The following is a 14,571-nucleotide window of genomic DNA, read 5'->3' as shown; positions in this document are numbered from 1 at the left end:
GCTTTTCGCCAAAGGAAGAGTTAGGGATTTGCCTTCTTGAGTTACGAGTGTGTTTATTTGCACATGTTTTCCCTACCTCGTAAACTCATTTATCATTTGCTTTGGTTTATGTGTGTCTAAGACTCGTGTTGACTTATGTATGGTGTAAGACATATGCTACCCTGCCTATCCTATTATGTCTATTATCTCTATGTCGTGAGATCCCATGTCTCATCTACTTGCCTACTTATTTTACTCTTCTTCTGTTCACGCAAGTATATAGCCTTGTCTATAAAATATAGGGGAAGTATTTATCCTAGTATGTGCTCTTTGCATTCCAAAAGCATATTCAAATAGAGCACACATCTTGGGGGAGCCCGTCTATATTTTGTAGGTAGTGGGTTTGTCTAATCTTTCTCTTACATTCTTGTGGCAAATCCGGTGTTGTCATCAACCCACCAAAAAGGGGGAGATTGTAAGAGCATAATCTTCCCTAAGTTGTTTTGATAGCTGATGACAACACCTTTGCGGACTAATTGTGTGTTTTGAGCTTTCAGAGGTTATCAGGTGGCACGAGACGGTTATTCTTCCCCTCGAACGTTAAACGAGAAGACGGGGTGCTTCGTATGAATAAGTGTCGGTGGACCTTAGTCATAGGATAGTCCGTACTATCAAGAGGGGTCCACAGTTGGAAAAGTTCGGAGAATCATTCATGTACACATCCGTCACCACATTTTCCTTCTCATCTCTTTGGAGCCATCTTCTTGCTGTTTAGTAAGCGGAAGTACCGCTCGGGGTTGGGCGGTAGTACCGCTTGCGCGGGACTACCACTCCCTACTTCCGCCCCAACTTTCGCTTAACTTTCCCAATATTTCGGTTCTGTTTAGCAATTTTTTAGTGAGCGGAAGTACCGCTCGGAGTTGGGCGGTAGTACCGCTCGCGCGGTACTGTCGCTCCCTACTTCTGCCCCAACTACCGCTTAACTTTCCTGAATTTTTTATTCTGTTTAGCTATTATTTATGAGCGGAAGTTTGTAGCGTAAGTACCGCCCTGAGCGGTACTTCTGCTCTGTTTCTTCTCTATTTTAGTTGAGAGGTAGTACAGCTGAGCGGAGCGGTAGTACCACTCCATCAGAACTTCCGCTCCTCTTCTCTTGCCTATTTGGCTGCCCGACCAGTTTCTTCCGTGCAAGCGGAACTACCGCTCCCTGAGCGGTACTACCGCTCCTACACAGTTTTTGGGCAGAAAACGGTCACTTTGTTCCTCCACTATATAAGTGGGTCTTCTTCCCCATGGATACTCACCTTTTTCCCCAAAAGCTCCATTGTTGCTCCAAGCTCCATTTTAGCCTGATCTCTCTCCCTAGCCAACAAAACTTGTTGATATTCTAGGGTTTGGTTCAGAGGGCCTAGATTTACACTTCCACAAAGAGAAATTTTATTTCCCCCACTAATCCCTTGCGGATCTTGTTACTCTTGGGTGTTTGAACACCCTAGACGGTTGAGGTCACCTCGTAGCCATATTCCATTGTGGTGCAGCTTCGTGGTCTTGTTGGGAGCCTCCAATTAAGTTGTGGAGATTGCCCCAACCTTATTTGTAAAGGTTCGCTCGCTGCCTTCAAGGGCACCACTTAGTGGAATCATGACACCTTGCATTGTGTGAGGTCATGAGGAGAATACGATGGCCTTAGTGGTATCTTCGGGAGCATTGTGCCTCCACACTGCTCCAACGGAGACATACTTCCCCTCAAAGGGAAGGAACTTCAGAAACACATCCTCATCTTCATCAGTTCCACTTGTGGTTATTTCTTACCTTTACTTGTATTTACTTCTTGCTTATTATTGTTGTGGTTAGCATCATATAGGTTGCTCACTTAGTTGCTTATCTAGACAACCTATTTGTTGCTAAACCTAATTTGTTTAAAGAAAAATTTAAAATTTGTTAGCTGCCTATTCACCCCCCCTCTAGTCAACCATATCAATCCTTTCACCTTGGATTTGGGTGTTACTTCTTTCTCCAGCCCCACCATGCTCCTCCGGGCGTAGGAATTCGTTGAAATCTCTGATGCAGAGCCAAGAGAGTATGCTCAGGGTGCTTATCCCTTTTAAAACACCCCAAGCTTGATGGTGTAGATGTGTTTGTGCTTCCTTGTAGAAAAGGGTCATCCTCCACGGGTCAGCATCTGGTTCCTCAATGCAACAATCAATATGGTAAGTCGTATAACCAATAACATCTCTTTTTATTGGATTATTCCAGAACAGACCCATACCACCACTTCTACCTTGACTACTCACTTCAAAAGCATTATCATAACCAATACTAGAAGCTAAACTTTCTACCCTCGACCTGTCAATCTGAGTTTCAACAATGCACATAAGGGTAGGTGCAACATCCTTTGCAAGATCACGAAGTTGTCTCACTTTCGCATCGTTGCCCGCGCCATGACAATTCCAACTAAGGACACTCATTGTGCCCGACGGTGCTCCTCGATGGAGCCCGCTGATGTTGCATCAGGTTTGTTTCGTATATCATTCCCTGCAGTCCTCATGTCCGGCCTCGGGTTCATCACTGGCTGATTGTCCTTGGCCCCCTTCTTTGGCCTTTTTCCATCCTTCCTTGGGGAAACAAGATAGGTGGTAGAGGGGGATTAGCAGAAGCCTCTCCGTGACCACCATAGCTATTATTGTCCCCGCTGAAGTGCTTACCGAGTTCTTCACTGAACCTCGCTTGTTGGATATAGAATTGCTTCCAGGCACTACCTCTTTCTCCTGGTTGGTTTTCTGGACTACCTCGTCATCCTGCTCCACGACCCCTTCTGGCCTTGCTTCACTCCTAGTATATGTCTGTTGTGGCTGCTTGGCATTGAAACACTAGCTTTGATTTGGATCATAGTGTTCACAACCTCTGCCACGGCCTCCCACCTAGCTCCCCCCGTGCCCCGTGATGGTGTTGGTGCCCCACGTCCGGCAGGTTTAAACCATATGAAATCAACAAAGATGAAATCTTCCCATTCAAAACTGGACTTATCATGCTCCCCTTCTCCACATTGCTCATGCCAGTGGCCAAATTCATCGCAGTTATAACAGAAGGTCGGCAGTTTCTCATACTTGACTTGATACTTGACCCTTTCATCCCCTTTCTTGCCAGTTACAAACCTCCTGGACTTTGCATTGATGTTGATGCTTACCCTAACTCTGACAAACTCTCCAAAGAAGCTGGTCGTAAGCTTTAGCTTCACCTCTTCGAGCACCCCAACGTGAGGCTAATCCTTTTACTGTCGTGTCCATGAGGAACTTGTCGGGTAATCCATGTATTTGTGCCCATATTTCCAACCTGTCAAGTTTTACAGAATTAGGGTTCTTGAAACCATCGTACTCCTTCAACATCATGGCTTGCTCCCTAAAAAGCTATGGCCCTTCGAGCATCGCCTTGTTCGAGTCCGCCGGGCACCCAAATTGTGTCGTGAAATGATTTTTTTTTTATTCTCCTCCAAACTACTTGTTTTGACGGATTCCAGTCTGCCCTCATGTCGTTGTACAATGCATTAGGGCTGAAGGTTTTTGCAGTGTGAACACGTGCAATCGCTAGCCACTTCGCCGACTCTATCATGCCTGGCAGCTTCTCCTCCCAAATAAAGTCATCCTCTTCTTCGTCCTGCAGCGTGAGACGAGCCAGCAGTTCTTCTGCAGATTCCTTGCTCCTTCTCCCTTGTGATCCGACGCCCTCCGTCATTGTCAACCGATTCGAAATCGCTACCGCTCGCCGTTCCGGGAGAACTTCGTCCAAGGCCGGGCAGGATCACCAGGATCCTTCTTAATCAGCCCGAGAGTTAGTAGTCGCCGGGTACAAGCACATCTGAGGAGGTAGAGATTCTGGCGGTGAATGCCAAAAGAAGTCAAAACCCTAGGGTTTTCCGCCTAGGGAAAAAATATAGGTATGCACCGATAAGTAAATACATGCAGACCAAAATATTGACCCGATTATAGTACTTGGCCTGTGGGCTATCAGTTTTGGGCTTGGACTATTGAAAACTAGATACGTAGAAGTCAGGCCTACATGTTTGCTAAAGAACCCCAAAAAATCCTAATGGTCACATACTAATTAGAAATAGGCGTACAAAACCAAATCCTCGTGAATTCAAGGCTTGTCCCTGCTGAGTATAGTTGAGGGGGGCCGATCGATAGGGGGGTCTCGCCCCCGCTCGCCCCCCTGTGGCTCCGCCACTGATGACACGAGAAGGACCATCCTGACCCGTGCTAATTGTACCTGACACTGCACGACATGTTAGAAATATGCTCAAAAGACAATAATAAAAGTTGTTAGTATCATATTTTATTGTTCTTGATAAATGTATGGTCTTTATGTTATAATTATATAACCGAAAATTTAAATAAATGTATATATACATGTCACGCCCAAGATGCGACCCTATCCTCAATTTGGCACGAAGGCCTCGTCTGGGATAGAAGCGCATCTCGTCGTGTCGCAAGAATGGATATCGTTACAAGTACATGTACTGAAAAGAAGAGGTATATAAAGAGTTGGCTTACACTCGCCACAAGCTACATCAGAGTCACATCAGTACATTACATAATCATCAAAAGTAAGAGCAGGGTCCGACTACGAACGAAAACAAACGACAAAAGAAGAACGACGTCCATCCTTGCTATCCCAGGCTGCCGGCCTGGAACCCATCCTAGATCAAAGAAGAAGAAGAAGCAACTCCAAATGAACAATCAACGCGCTCGCATCAAGTAACCTTTACCTGTACCTGCAACTGGTGTTGTAGTAATCTATGAGCCACAGGGGACTCAGCAATCTCATTTCCAAAGGTATCAAGACTAGCAAAGCTTAATGGGTGAGGCATAGTTAAGTGGTGAGGTTGCAGCAGCGGCTAAGCATATATTTGGTGGCTAGCTTACGAGTACAAGAATAAGAGGGGGAAGATCTACGCATAATGGACGTGACTATGGATGATCAAATGAATGATCCTGAACACCTACCTACGTCAGACATAACCCCACCGTGTCCTCGATCGGAGAAGGACTCACAAAAGAGACAGTCACGGTTACGCACACAGTTGGCATATTTTTAATTAAATTGACTTCATGTTATCTAGAACCAGTGTTAAACAAAGTTTCCACGTTGCCACATAACCGCGGGCACGGCTTTCCGAAAGATTTAACCCTGCAGGGGTGCTCCAACTAGTCCATCACAAATTACCACAAGCCGCATAGAAATCCTCGATCGCGAAGCTCGCGATCTCGTCGGATTCCCTAGTGGAAAATCTCAACTCTGAGATTACCCAAAGCATCACCGGAATCCCGATGCACAAGATATCTCGTCGAAGGTAAAACTAATCCAACAAGGCCACCGGTGTGTCGACGAACCCGATAGGAGCCGCGTATCTCGTTCTCAGGACACACCGTCTATGCAAAGTGGACAGGAACCAAACCTCGAGTTGCCCCGTGGTGGCTCCGCCGACTGCTAGGTGGGTGGACCAACACTCATGAGGAGCACTGGCCCGGGGGTTGATTAAATTAGTCCGCGGGTGCCGGCGGGTCCCTATGCATTATTATTAGGTTATTAGGAAAATGTAGTACCAAAGTTGGGCCTTGCCAGACCAGCTTTAATCTAAAACGAATTATCAAGGGGGTCCCCATAACAACCCCCATCGTGTTAGGAGCGCTCATTTATGGAACATAACACCGATAGCCGGAAACTAAGGGGGCAAAGGTGGAACAAAACACCAGGCTAGAAAGGCCGAGCCTTCCACCTTTTACCAAGTATATAGGTGCATTAAATTAAATAGCATTAAGTATGGTGATAAGACAAGGAACCCATGTTATCACATGGAAGCATCTGCACCTGCAACTAGCAACGCTAACACAGGGTTAAGCAAGCAGTAACATAGCCAATCAGTGGTTTGCTAGGTTGAACAGGTTGAAGGTAATCATGGCATTGTTGAGAGGCTGATATTTAACATGTGGTAGGCAACGAGACATAAACGGTAGCAACGGTAAAACTAGCATGGCAATGATAGTAATGGTATCTGGGGAAATGATCATCTTTCGTGAGATCCCGCTTGGAAGAAGAACAACTCGGTGGAGTCGGCAAACCATCGTACTCGGACGGGTCCTCACATTCCGACACGCTTGCGGAACTCTATCAAGACGGGCAAACCGGAAACAAACATCAACACAGATATTCACCACACGATGCACAACACATATGATGCATGAGCAGCTGAATACATGCAAGACACGGATGACACTTCACACAATCAAACACTACACATTAAGTGAGGTTCAATATGCAACAGGTTGCATATTGACGAAACTCCACATAGGAATTATTTAGTTCACTCCCGGTTATCTACACAGCAATACTAATGTTGTCAAACATGCAAGAGGTGAAGCGGAAATTAAACTACCTATCTAGACATTTTAAGTGAGGTCGGAAATGACATATAGCACCTCCGAGACGACCTCACATGTTAATTTACAATTCTGCCCAGATCTGAACTGATGCATTTAATTGGTTGTTAAACAGCAAAACAAATAGGTTCACGTGATTCTACGCGTCATTTCAAGTAACCTACACATAAAGAACATCTCCAACGGAGCTACGGTTCAAAAGATACAAGCACCGCAAGATATGATGGCATGAATGCAATATGTGTGCAACGACGGACACGAGCACTTCAAAACATACAAACAGCAAGAGAAAATTAAACTATATGAGATTCTAAGCAAGTTTCATGTAGGACACGATCAAATCGGAGCTACGGTTCAACAACTACGTGCAAAACAAGAAAACACTACAATCTGCCAAAATCAGCCACATGGCATTTTCTACGCCCCCCAACTACGGCTACACAACTCCGATATGCTCATGCAAGGCATGGAACGGAAGAGGGCAAGAAGCACTACTACAAACAACTAACAACAACTAGCATGGCCGCAAGGAGCACTAGGAAAAGAAGACACAAAATGGCATCTCACACACTATTTCAGACTTAGTGAAAATTACACCTCATGAAAGTGCAGTTTTCGATCTGATGCTATATTGACAGCAGCAGAACCTATAGCTACAGGACTCCAGATGGCATGCAAATTTACAGCATGCTAGAGAAACTCAAGGGCTACAACTAACTCCATTGGACCAACCTCAAAAGAGCTACAGAACAAAACATACAAGCAAGACAAGACAACAACAAAATATAACAGATCTCAGACTTAGAAATATTTCAGCACGTCCAAAACAGCACTATTTCTAGCAACTTGAGGGAAATCAAAACACACCTAAACATGCATTTCTATTGCAACCAAAAATACCAGGGGCTAGTCTAAACACCCAAGATCAACTCTCTAGTTGACAACTTAATCAAACGAAGCACGGAATAAATCCTACGAATTAAACAAGAGGGCAACATGGCAAAATATCGCGCAAACTAATTTACTCAAAAGCTAAAAACTAATTGCACAGAAAAATCCCATGGATTTTTCTACCCCGGAAACATATAAAATATGTGGGGTTGCGCAACAAAATAAAGCCACACATAAATGCGGGAAACTAACCTATTTACGGGAAAATAAACTAGTGGCACTTCCCTACACGCAAAAATACAAATGACCGCTCTAAAATGCATGGAAAAATGGTCCCTAAAACATGGACATTTCTAATACGGCATTCGGACTAACCGGACTTGCGCGAAAAAAATAACATGGGACCAAGACAATAAAAACAGCACACATATCTAGGCATCCGACACGCAAAACTACATCAAACAAATATGCCAGTTGCAAAAACGGATACTACGCGAAATTCTACACCAAATCCATATATAGTTCACCTCGTTCCGACTTACGGGATATAAGTTACGGGGGTTTTAAAAATAGCTATTTTCTAGAATTTACTAATTCCGAAAAGTACTAATATCTAATGGGCCGGATCTACTACTAGGCCCAACACATCTAGCACAGCAACAAAATAAAAAAACAAGCGCAGGGGGGATCTCACCTCGGTGGGCCTCGGGCCCATGAGGGAAGGCTGGCCTGAGCACTGGGCCACGTGGGGAGGCCGAGCCGGTGGGCCGCTGGGCCGGCTGGAGGCGCTGTGGCCTGCTGGCGCTGGCGAGCAGCGCCTCGTCGTCCTCTCCCTGGCGCGACCAGAGGAGGGAGGCGCAGCTGCAGGGAACGGCGAAGGACGGCGGCACGGGGCACGGAGGGACCCCGGGGGCGAGTGGATCCGGTCGGGATCCTCCGGATTTGGAGGGGGGAGGAGCGGCCGGTGCTCTGGCAAGCGCTCGAGGCGGCGGCCGGCAAGCTCCATGAGCACGGGAACATGCGGGAAGGAGAGAAAAGTGAGGCCAAGAGGAGGAGATGAAGAGGAAAATAGAAGGGAGAGGGAGGATGGAAGGAGGGATCCGGCGGAGGGGAGCTCCGGTGACTCCGGCGAGGTGGCGCGCTGGCCGGCGGCGGGATGAGCTCGGGCTGCTGCGGGGCTGTGGGGCGAGGGGCTCGGGAGGAGTTGCGGGAGTCTGCGGGCATGGGAGAGCTCCTGTGGTCGCCCGGACATGTCCGATTTGAACACGGACATGTCCGGTAGGTGGGGATTTGGGGCTATCTGAGCCCTAGATCTAAGATCTGAGGGATGGGAAAGAATAGGGAGGCTAGGGCTGCGGGATTTGAAGGGTTTGGGCTAGCAGGTGGAGTTTTTGAGGGGGGTGGCTGCAAAAATGGCTAGGGGAAACCCTAGTGAAGTGAGAGTGTCTCTCTAGGGGGGTGATACTTATATAGGGTTGGTCTCTGGTCAGGTGGACCTGGTCCGTCCGATCGCGATCCGATGACCACGAACGGAGGAAGTGGCTAGGTGGCACTACCGACCTGTGTAGACGGGCTAAGCAGGGGAGAAAGGGAAACGGTGCGGCGCGGCAATGAATTTTGAAACACCGACAGACGTCCGACGGTAGACCGAATACGGTGCCGCTACAGTCGACCGTTCGGGTACCAGACGGACTCCGATCGCGACGAAATTCGACAGGCGGCCTAGCTATATTAACATAAGACCGCAGGTCAAATCTCACCCCAATCAGAGAAAGTTGTACGCATACTTTAAAAACAGGGTTTCGAACGATGTCGCGGGCGCGTGCGTGTGCGGTCGGACTCAGAACGGACAACGACGAGAACCGACAACTAACAACGGATGCAAGTTTGAAAACTGGTGGCACGGAGATGCCGATGCAATGCTGATGATGCGCATGATGCGATGATGATGCGACAAAAGAAAATAGACACACGACGAAAACGGAAAGAAGGGGGAATCTTTTGGAACATCGGCATCAGGCTGTCACAATACATAAGCAAACACTATGTCCCTAATAAGCCTCTATTAAACTAGCTCATTGATTGTAAGGGTGTGGGGTGGGTTTCGCCTAGCGAGCAGAAACCCTAGTCGCCGCCGCCGCCAAGAGAGCCAATTTTTGGCGCCGTTTTCCGTCGTCTCTCCTCGCTGGTGACCTCTTGGTCATTGGTCGTGAGGGGAGTCGCCGGATCCTGTGCGTGTGGATCATTTTTGCTTTAGGTTTTAGGGTCCTAGTAGCTTAGGTTTTTTGAATCGTCCGACATCATGGCTTTGGCGGTGGCGACGGCGATGCTGCATAAACAAGCTCTTTATTCTTCCCCAACAAGGCAATCGTCTCTATGGTCGGTGATGGATTTGGGAACCAGACAGTTTAAGCAGGGATATCGTGGCGGCGACGACATCCTTGTGGTGGACTTATGTCCTTGGGATCCGTTGTTGCGGCGGCGTGTGCTGGAGCGTCGGCGCGGAGCTTGGGAGGTAGTCCTGGAGCGGATGCAAATTGTGGTATACATCGACGACATCGAAAAGACAGAACATGTGCTGGGTTCGTAGTTGACAGATAGCAGGTATGGTTTCCTCCTTCAACGCCTTAGTCATGGTGGGGTGCAAGATCTAGAGTTCGATGGCGTGTTGGGGTGTTGCCCAGGGCTTATTCGTATAATGATAATGGCTTCATCTTTGGTGAGCCACCTTGAAGGTTTGCAAAGTTGTATATCAGCGATAGAACCGCGTCAAGCTCGGGTGAGGAGGTGATCCGTCATTTTTTTCCTTTGATGGATGCTATGGTGGTGCCGGAAGCAGCTGACAGATGTTGGTGTCAAGCTCATCGATGTCCTGCTATCTTCTCAGTTTTGTCGTATCGGTTTTTACGTGACTTGTAATTTGATCTTTACGATATGAATAAGACACGTATTATCATGAAAATAAACTATATTGTTGATTAAATATGAAGTCATGGACATAATTTTTTACTTCCTCCATTTGAAATTACTTGTCACACAAATAAATAAAAATTAAATGTATTTAGAACCAAAATACATCTAGATATAGTTATTCTTATGACAAGTATTTTTGAATGGAGGGAGTATTTAATAACCAAATCATACCATTAGGCACCCGCAAAATAAAATAAAATCATATCATTAGGACAATAAGATGACGCACAGACCCAATCACAAACTTAGCATCTGATTGTGTCACTAAGTTTAAATTGTTATAACCATTGATGCAACAATGTCCTATACAAATGGTTTTACCCCTCTTCGCAACATAGTTTAAACCATCTTTTTGCTTGTCTGTGCTAGAGGGGGACCATCCCACACGATACAAAAAAATTGTTTGCGATATGCAGCGAGAATGCAAACATTTGGTAGAACTGAACGCATGCAATGTCTGCCTCTATCACAAACAAGAGTTATTAGTCAACTGTTTGCGATGTATCATATTTTCCAACCACTCCATCCTTGCTATTCGCAAGGGATGAATTACCATCGCGCGCGCTATTTTATGATGCAACGTTTATGATGTGCGTCCTATCACAAACAGACATTTGCCAACCGAGTGAACAAACATTTTAGGGAAAATCTAAATAGTGACGCCGCAACTTGTCCCTCCCGTGTGGCGGCTTGCAGCAATTCGTGCGAGGTCAATCGCACGGTCCAGACTCCAGAGACGCTCTATCATGTGGATGAAGATATATGTGAAGACGCATCATGTGGGCCATAAGACGTCAGCACTCTCCCTCTCCTCCATCTGCTTATGCTCTCTCTCTTCCCATTGCTTTCGTCGACGAGAAACTCGCCTGCAACGGCGAACAATCTCGCTGCCACAAATCACGAATCCGCTTCGACGTGGGGGCAGATTCGTGGTTTCCCTGAGCAGCTATAGAAAAGGGGCAGACTCGTTGATCCTCCTATGACTGTACACCTCCTTCCCTCCACGGCGGTGTTGTAGCAGCTCCTAAAGTGGGAAGGGGTTACGGCGCGGTGCCGGTCCTGGGATGCAGGAGAGCACCACCTAGTGGGGGTGCAGATCTGCAGCCTGCAGCGAAGCCGGTCCTTAGACGGAGCATGGCGGCATCCAGGGAGGTGTTGAGCATGGTGCGAGGCGAGGTGGGTTGCATGGAGGCCCGTGTAGCAACATCTGACCGCGGCGAGGGCGCGACGACGACCGGCGGTGCCTCTGCTTCCAGTGAGTGCAAGGCCCCCATCCATGCCCCACTCTCGCGGTTGCTTGTTTTGGGGATTTTGCGGGGGTAATTTACTTGCAATTATCGTCGAGCTTCGACGAGGACGGGTGGAGGATCTTGGATCTCTAGCGAGGCACGACAAATCCGTCAGGTTAGTGTCTGTCATGGTGCTCGCGTTACCATGTATTCCAGCGCCGGGAGCTCTTTTCTGGTCGTCAGCAGGCTGAACAATAAGGGGTTGTTGGGTCTGAGGTCCCTGGCGAGGCGTCCTGAATCCCTCTAGAGCCCCGACCGGTGGGCCTAGGCCACCCTTAATCCTGAATTTCCGACCACAGATGATTTTCAACAACCAAGGGCCATGAGCATGACAATCTCAGCAAACTCAGTTGGCTACTAGAAACAAGTAATCTGGAAACTAGATACAACTAATTTTTACAACTAGGAAGAAGAAATCTGGGAACTAGATGCAACTAAATCGGACAACTGGGAACAAGTGATCTGTTGTAGTTGTGTATGCCATGGTCGTCCCACAGTTAGCGTTGCTAAATGTATCAAATTTTCCAGATTAACTGTATCTAACTTCCAGGTTAGTGTATTGTCACAGCCCGATGCCGACGTTCCAGAAGATTCTCCTCCTTTTCGTTTTCGTCGTGTATTTATGTTTATTTGTCGCATCATCATTGCATCATGCGCATCATCTGCATTGCATCGGCATCCCATTGCTGCCAGTTTTCAAAAAACTTGCATCCGTTGTTAGTTGACGGTTCTCGTCGTTGTCCGTTCTGGGCCCGACCACACTCGCACGCGCCCGCGGCATCGTCAAAACCTATTTTTAAAAGTGTGTCTAAAACTTCCTCCGGTTGGTTGAGAGTTGGCGTGCGGTCTTAATTAGATATAGGTAGGCCGCCTGCAAAATTTCGTCGCAATCGGAGTCCGTCTTGTACCCGAACGGTCGACCGTAGCAGCACCGTATTCGGTCTATCGTCAGACTTTCATCGGTGTTTCAAAAAAACATGTTGCCGTGCCGCGCTATTTCCCTCTCATCCCTACATAGCCCACCTACACAGGCCAGTAGTGCCACCTAGCCACTTCCTCCATTCGTGCTCGTCGGATCGCAATCGGACGGACGAGTTCCACCCCACCACAGACCAACCCTATATAAGTATCACCCCCTGGACAGACCCCTCTCACTTCACTAGGGTTTCCCTTAGTCATTTTTGCAGCCACCCCCTCAAAAACTCCACCTGCTAGCACTCACCCTTTAAAATCCCGCAGCCCAACCCTCTGAACAAATCTGACCATTGGATTCACATCTAATGGACGAGATTCGCCCACTTCCCTGTTGGGAAACGTCGCATGGGAAACAAAATTTTCCTACCCGCACGAAGACCTATCATGGTGATGTCCATCTACGAGAGGGGATTTCCGATCTACGTACCCTTGTAGATCGCACAGCAGGAAGCATTAAGAAACACGGTTGATGTAGTGGAACGTCCTCACGTCCCTCGATCCGCCCCGCGAACCGTCCCGTGATCCGTCCCACGATCCGCTCCGATCTAGTGCCGAACGGACGGCACCTCCGTGTTCAGCACACATACAGTTCAACGATGATCTCAGCCTTCTTGATCTAGCAAGAGAGACGGAGAGGTAGATGAGTTCTCCAGCAGCGTGACGGCGCTCCGGAGGTTGGTGATGATCTATCTCAGCAGGGCTCCGCCCGAGCTCCGCAGAAATATGATCTAGAGGAAAAACCGTGGAGGTATGTGGTCGGGTTGCCGTGGCAAAGTTGTCTCAAATTAGCCCTAATACCTCAGTATATATAGGAGGGAGGGAGAGGGACCTACCTTGAGGCTCAAGGGAGCCTCAAGGGGTCGGCCTAAGGGGGGAGGAGTACTCCTCCAATCCTAGTCCAACTAGGATTGGAAGGTGGAGTCCTTCTCCACTTTTCCACTTCCCTTTTTTTCCTTTTCCTTTGATTCCTGTGCATAGGGACTCTTGGGCTGTCCCACCAGCCCACTAAGGGCTGGTGTGGCACCCCTAAGGCCTATGGGCTTCCCCCGGGTGGGCTGCCCCCCCCCCCGGTGAACATCCGGAACCCATTCGTCACTCCCGGTACATTCCCGGTAATGCCTGAAAACCTTCCGGTAACCAAATGAGACAACCCTATATATCAATCTTCGTCTCCGGACCATTTCGGAAACCCTTGTCACATCTGTAATCTCATCTGGGACTCCAAACAACATTTGGTAACCAACCATATAACTCAAATACGCATAAAACATCGCCGAACCTTAAGTGTGCAGACCCTGTGATTTCGAGAACTATGTAGACATGACCCGAGGGACTCCTCGGTCAATATCCAATAGCGGGACCTGGATGCCCACATTGGATCCTACATATTCTCTGAAGATCTTATCGGTTGAACTTCAGTGTCAAGGATTCATATAATCTCGTATGTCATTCCCTTTGTCCTTCGGTATGTTACTTGCCCGAGATTCAATCGTCAGTATCCACATACCTATTTCAATCTCGTTTACCGGCAAGTCTCTTTACTCGTTCCGTAATACAAGATCCCATGACTTACATCAAGTCACATTGCTTGCAAGGCTTGTGTGTGATGTTGTATTACCGAGTGGGCCCCAAGATACCTCTCCGTCACACGGAGTGACAAATCCCAGTCTTGATCCATACTAACTCAACGGACACCTTCGGAGATACATGTAGAGCATCTTTATAGTCACCCAGTTACGTTGTGACATTTGATACACACAAGGCATTCCTCCGGTGCGAGTGAGTTATATGATCTCATGGTCATACGAATAAATACTTGACACGCAGAAAAACAGTAGCAACAAAATGACACGATCAACATGCTACGTTCATTTAGTTTGGGTCTAGTCCATCACATGATTCTCCTAATGATGTGATCCCGTTATCAAGTGACAACACTTGCCTATGGTCAGGAAACCTTGACCATCTTTGATCAACGAGCAAGTCAACTAGAGGCTTACTAGGGACAGTGTTTTGTCTATGTATCC

The sequence above is a fragment of the Hordeum vulgare genome, chromosome 3H (genome assembly GCF_904849725.1).
Source record: "Hordeum vulgare subsp. vulgare chromosome 3H, MorexV3_pseudomolecules_assembly, whole genome shotgun sequence".
NCBI classification, from domain to species: domain Eukaryota; kingdom Viridiplantae; phylum Streptophyta; class Magnoliopsida; order Poales; family Poaceae; genus Hordeum; species Hordeum vulgare.
The sequence above is the reverse complement of the archived record's forward strand: the minus strand, read 5'-3'. Positions refer to the sequence as shown.